Source organism: Cynara cardunculus (genome assembly GCF_001531365.2).
Source record: "Cynara cardunculus var. scolymus isolate 2C chromosome LG 2, CcrdV1, whole genome shotgun sequence".
Classification (NCBI taxonomy): domain Eukaryota; kingdom Viridiplantae; phylum Streptophyta; class Magnoliopsida; order Asterales; family Asteraceae; genus Cynara; species Cynara cardunculus.
The window spans coordinates 52,804,145-52,810,801 of record NC_037529.1 but is presented as its reverse complement, the minus strand read 5'-3'; positions in this window follow the sequence as shown (position 1 = coordinate 52,810,801).

Genomic DNA, 6,657 nt, shown 5'->3' with positions numbered 1-6,657 from the left:
CCATGTTGAACCAGAAGCGCTGGTTAGAAGGACCAGAGGCGATGAATTAGAAATCCCTCATATCCCTGTGTTAATGAGGAACCAGAGGTCGATGGACCAGATATCCATTGATCTGCTAAGTGTGAGGAACTAGAGGACCGATGGACGAGAAATCCATTATTTTTCTAAGTATGGATGTTGAACCAGCGGCCGATGAAATAGAATTCCATTGGTTTGCTAAGTATGTATGTGGAACCAGAGGACCGATGGACAAGAAATCCATTATTTTTCTAAGTATGGATGTTGAACCAGCGGCCGATGAAATAAAATTCCATTGGTTTGTTAAGTATGTATTTGGAACTAGAGGACCGATGGATGAGAAATCCATTTCTAAGTAAGGATGTTGAACCAGCGGCCGATGAAATAGAAATCCATTGGTTTGCTAAGTATGTATGTGGAACCAGTGGACCGATGGACGAGAAATTCATTATTTTTTCTAAGTATGGATGTTGAACCAGCGGCCGATGAAATAGAATTCCATTGGTTTGCTAAGTATGTTTGTGGAAACAGAGGACCAATGGACGAGAAATCCATTACTTTTCTAAGGATGTAAGTTGAACTAGAGGACCGATGAACTAGAACCCAAAAAATTTCTAAGTCTGGTAATGCAACTAGAGGCTCTGGTAATGCAACCAGAGACTCTGGCTATCCAGAGGCTCTAGCTTGATTGCCACTATTAGCCTTGCTTAGAAACTTTTGATATAACACTAAGCACTTATAGATGGTACATTTCGTAATTAAGATTRTTAATATCGCAGATCACTATGTCATCATCTGCTCCTAATGAATATTCGGCAGACGAATCCGGTTATGTGGTTAGCCGATCTAGAAGGAACTCATCCATCAATGAAGAGGTAGACCCATATGAGTATGAGGACACAGCGACTAGAGAGACACCTAGTTCATCACCTGCATCCATATTGCTCCCATCGGAGCCAGTGCCCGATATTCCACCTCAAACCTTTCATGGTCCAAGGATTAGAATCACGTATAGGAAAAGTGTTCCACTACCTCGGCGGTTGACTTTTGAGAATTCCACTAGAGTTAGAGGGGAGACATCCCAACCACAGCATGGGAGCAGGACCTCTCAGGTAGTGACAGGAGTACCTGCATCCTACACTCAGGGCATGAATCTGGCTGAACGAGAGTGGGTGCGGAGAATCGCATCAGAGACTCAAACTCACCAGACCCAGCTGGGATATCACCACCACATTTTGAATATCCTTTGCATCATTTAAATGACTAGATGTTATTATCAATGATATCGCCATGAAAATGACGAAATTCCCTTCTGACTTAGGCCTTAGAAAATGCCGCCAAGAAGAGAAAACCCTGAGGTTGCATGATTCGTGTCAGAACAACTCTTGGCCGCACTTCCCAGCATTGTCAGCCAGGTAGCAGCAGGGCTGAATGCTAACCAACCAACCAATTCTGAGCCTAGAACACCCAKGRAATGCACCTATAAATMYTTCAGATCCTGCAACCCAAAAGAATTCCATGGAACCGAGGGAGCCGTAGGATTATTAACTTGGATTGAGGGTATGGAATCTGTCCTCCATATCAGTAAATGCACTAAAGAAAACAAAGTAGAATATGTTGCATGTTTACTGCAAGGTCGAGCACTGACATGGTGGAACACATTAGTTCAGACTAGGGGTCGGGAAACGGCCAACCAACTTTCATGGGAGGAGTTCAAGAAACTACTTAAGGACGAATACTATCCAAGGAGTGAACTCCAAAAGTTGGAAAGGGAATTATGGAACCATGAGATGAAAGTGGAAAAAATAGCTGCATATACTGCTCGATTCCATGAGTTAGCAAATTTAGTGCCACATATGGTGACACCTGAGGAGGTTCGAATCGAGAGATATATTTGGGGATTGTCTCCAAAGATTCTAGGAAATATCACCTCGGCAAACCTGAAGACCCTTCAGAAGGCAATAGACAATGCTACCAAGCTCACAAATAATGTTGTTCGGTCCGGAGAATTCACCGAAGGAAAGAGAAAGATGGAAGAACATGGGAACCCAAGATCTGGGGGAAGATTTGACAAGAATAGAAAAGTAGTAGGAAGTTTTGGGGTTCAGACCCAGGTGGTAAACCAAGGAAGCAAGCCTAAGTGCAATAAATACAAATATCCGCACTAGGGGAATTGCATCATTTGTCAAAGATGCCACAAAGGGGGTCATTCCACGAAGGATTGCTGAAAGCGATTGTGTTTTGATTGTGGGAGTCCAGACCATATAAGAAATGTTTGCCCAAAGAAAAAACAAGGAACATATGCTAACCAAGCACGACCAGCCAATCAAGGAAACCCAGAAAGTCAAGCACGGGGCCGAGCATTTGAGATTGGAGCAAAGGAAGCTAGGCATGATCCCAATGTGGTTACAGGTACATTTCTCTTGAATAATGAATTTGTATTGGTATTATTTGATTCATGAGCATATAAAAGTTTTGTATCATTAGATTTTAAACCGAAGATTAACTTAAATCCCCAAAGGTTGAAATAAGTTTATATAATAGAATTTGCCAATGGCCAAGAAATTAAGGCAAGAGTCATAATCATGGACTGCACTCTAAGTTTAGCCAACAAGGATTTTAGCATAGACCTTATTCCGATTGAGTTAGGAAGTTTTCATATAGTCATAGGCTTGGATTGGCTATCCAAAAATCGAGCTGAAATAGTTTGTTCGGAAAAGATTATCCGAATTTCTGAAGAAGGAGGTGAAACAATTATAATCCAAGGAGACGAGTCAGATCGGAAAATTAAGATAGTATCATGCATGAAGATGCGGAAGTACTTAAAGAAGAATTATGTTGCATTTTTGGCACACGTTACGGATAAAAAGGTCGAAGAAAGATGTATTGAAGATTTTCCTGTGGTTCGGGAATTTCCTGAAGTATTTCCCAAGGATTTACCAGGATTACCCCCGCCAAGACAAGTTGAATTCGGTATCGACTTAATTCCTGGAGCTGCCCCAGTAGCAAAAGTACCATACCGCTGGCCCCATCAGAAATGCAAGAATTGTTAGGTCAACTCCAAGAATTATTGGGTAAAGGATTCATAAGACCTAGTTTCTCACCATGGGGTGCACCGGTTCTATTCGTCAAAAAGAAAGATGGGTCAATGCGAATGTGCATTGATTATAGGGAACTTAATAAGTTGACCATCAAGAATAGATACCCTCTTCCTAGAATCGATGATTTGTTTGATCAACTTCAAGGTGTTGCATACTTTTCAAAGATCGATCTATGATCCGGATATCATCAAGTGAGAATTCGAGAAGAGGAAACCCCCAAAACGGCATTTAGGACCCGGTACGTTCATTACGAATTTTTGGTTATGCCATTTGGGTTAACCAATGCACCGGCAGTCTTTATGGATCTGATGAATAGGGTTTGCAGACCATACCTGGATAAATTTGTAATCATCTTCATAGATGACATACTAATTTATTCACGAAGTAAGAAGGACCATGAGCAACACTTAAGATTGATATTAGAACTACTTAGGAACCAGAAATTGTATGCAAAATTCTCCAAATGCGAATTCTGGATTCGTGAAGTACAATTTCTTGGTCACGTGGTTAATGAAAAAGGGAGTCAGGTAGATCCTGCAAAGATTAAGGCCATTAAGAAATGGGAAGCCCCAAGAACTCCGATGGAAATTCGTCAATTTCTTGGTTTGGCAAGCTACTATCGGCGATTCATTACGAATTTTTCAAAAATTGCGCAACCACTCACAGCTTTACTCAAAAAGACAAGAAGTTTGTTTGGGGAGAAAAACAAGAAGAGGCATTCAAGACTCTTAAGAATAAACTATGTAATGCACCTATTTTATCTTTACTAGAAGGTTCGGAAAACTTTATGGTATATTGTGACGCATCACATCAAGGATTAGGATGCGTACTAATGCAAAAAGATAAGGTCATTGCATATGCCTCAAGGCAACTCAAAGTGCACAAGAAGAACTCTACTACGCATGACCTAGAATTAGGAGCCGTAGTATTTGCCCTTAAGATTTGGAGGCACTACCTTTATGGTACCAAGTGTACTGTGTTCACTGATCACAAAAGCCTTCAACACATCCTCAACCAAAAGATGTTAAATATGAGACAAAGAAGATGGGTCGAACTACTTAGTGATTACCACTGTGAAATTGAGTACCATCCCGGCAAAGCAAATGTGGTAGCCGATGCTCTAAGTAGGAAGGAAAGAGTGAAACCAACAAGGGTGAGGGCTTTGGGAGCAATAGTAAATACAAGTCTGAACGCACAAATTCTCAAGGATCAAAAGGAAGCACTAAAGAAGGAAAATTTGAAGAATGAAACCCTACACCACATAGAGACTAAGTTTCAACTGAAACCAGATGGAGTGTATTATTTGGGAGACAAGGTTTGGGTACCTAAGATTGGCAATCTCGAATCCATAATTTTGGATGAAGCCCATCAATCAAAATACTCAGTCCACCCGGGAGCAGATAAGATGTATAAGGATCTTAAGGAACACTATTGGTGGCCTGGAATGAAGAAAGACATTGCCTTGTACGTGAATAAGTGTTTAACCTGTGCAGTGGAGAAGGCCGAACACCAAAAACCATCCGACCTACTTCATCAACCCGAGATTCCCCAATGGAAGTGGGAACAAATATMAATGGATTTCATCACAAAGTTGCCCAGAACTGGGAAAGGGCATGATACAATTTGGGTGATTATAGATCGACTGACGAAATCTGCTCATTTTCTACCGATCCGAGAAGATTATAAGATGGAGAAGCTGGCTCATATTTACATAAATGAAATCATTACCCGACATGCAGTACCTATCTCCATTATTTCGGATAGAGACAGTCGATTTACATCAAGATTTTGGAAATTACTTCATGGAGGATTAGGTACACGACTTGATCTAAGTAATTCATACCACCCTCAAACGGATGGACACACGGAAAGAATAATCCAGACACTTGAAGACATGTTGCACGCATGCGCCATAGATTTTGGTGGAAGCTGGGATACGCACCTTCCGTTAGTTGAATTTGCATACAATAACAGCTATCATGCCAGTATTCAGTGTGCGCCTTATGAAGCATTATCTGGACGCAAGTGCAGATCTCCACTCAGTTGGCTAGAAATTGGCGATCGGCAATTAACTAGACTTGATGTTATCTAGGAGACTACTGACAAGATTGTAATTATCAAGGATCGACTCAAGGCTGCAAGAGATCGCCAGAAAAGTTATGCTGATAACCGAAGTAAACCATTAGAGTTTCAAAAAGGAGATAAAGTACTCTTAAAAGTCTCGCCATGGAAAGGAATTGTGTGTTTTGGGAAAAGAGGTAAATTGGGTCCCCGATATGTTGGTCCATTTGAAGTATTTGAGAGAATTGGACCAGTGGCATATAAGTTAAATTTGCCACAAGAGTTGAGCGCTATTCATGATACATTTCATGTATCAAACCTAAAAAAGTTCTTAACTGATGAAACATTGGTCATACCATTGGAAGATGTACAAATTAATGATCATCTGCGGTTCGTTGAAAAACCAATAGAAATCTTGGATAGAGAAGTCAAGCGGTTGAGGCGTAGCAAGATCCCAACTGTAAAAGTTCATTGGACTTCGAGGCATGGACCGGAGTACATGTGGGAAAGAGAAGATTTTATGAAAAGCAAGTATCCCCACTTGTTCTCAAACGAGTCMWAARCTARGAACTGACGAATAAAATTTCGGGACAAAATTCTTCTAGCATGGGGAGACTGTGACATCCGTCATTTTTGGAGCGTCATGTTAGCACCTTTATAGGGTTTCTATATTTAGAATTATATTTTATTAGGATGTAGTCATGTTGATTAGAATTCATCTGCCTTAGTTCCCAAAATATAGTTCAGAAAACCTTGTTTCGACGGGTAACTGATAAAGTTAACTTATGTAATGCCAATTATATATAAAAAAATGCTCCAAATATAATAAAGTTGATATTATAAAGTCTCAATTAAAATATAAAAGTCTCATTTGAATGTCCAAATAATTCTACCAAAAATGTGGAACTTTGATTTAATAATTATATTTTTTTTATCAATTTTTTTGGTAAAATGTTTTTTTTATATTTTAAATGGGCTTTATTTTGTTTAAAAGAAAAATAAATTTTTTTATGGACTTGGGCCTTGTTAGCTCCAGTTTTTACTTAATGTAAAAGTATGAAAAAGATTTCTGCAACTGCTGACAGAAGGGGTTCTTCCACATAAGACAACAGAGGACCAGCAACAGAAGCTGTTTGATCGTACAGGTCAAGATTGACAGAACCTCTGTTGTCTCTCCCAGAGGTTCTGGAAAATGGTCCTCTGGCAATAAGAACCTACAAGTCTTCTACAGCAAAGCCTCTGAGGTGGCTCACAGAGGGTCTGCGGATTCGTCTTCTTTGAAGATCATGTTCTGCTGTTTTTCAAAGGTTGTTAACTGCACGTGCTTCTCACGTGTCTAGGTCTTTAATCGACTTTATTTGGACGGGTTGGATGATTTCACACGTCTAGGTCATGTTAGAAAGATCGTTAGGAACTTGTATAAATAGCAGCTTAGGCCTTTGTAATTCATAGTGCTTCCGTATTGTAATCGTCTTAT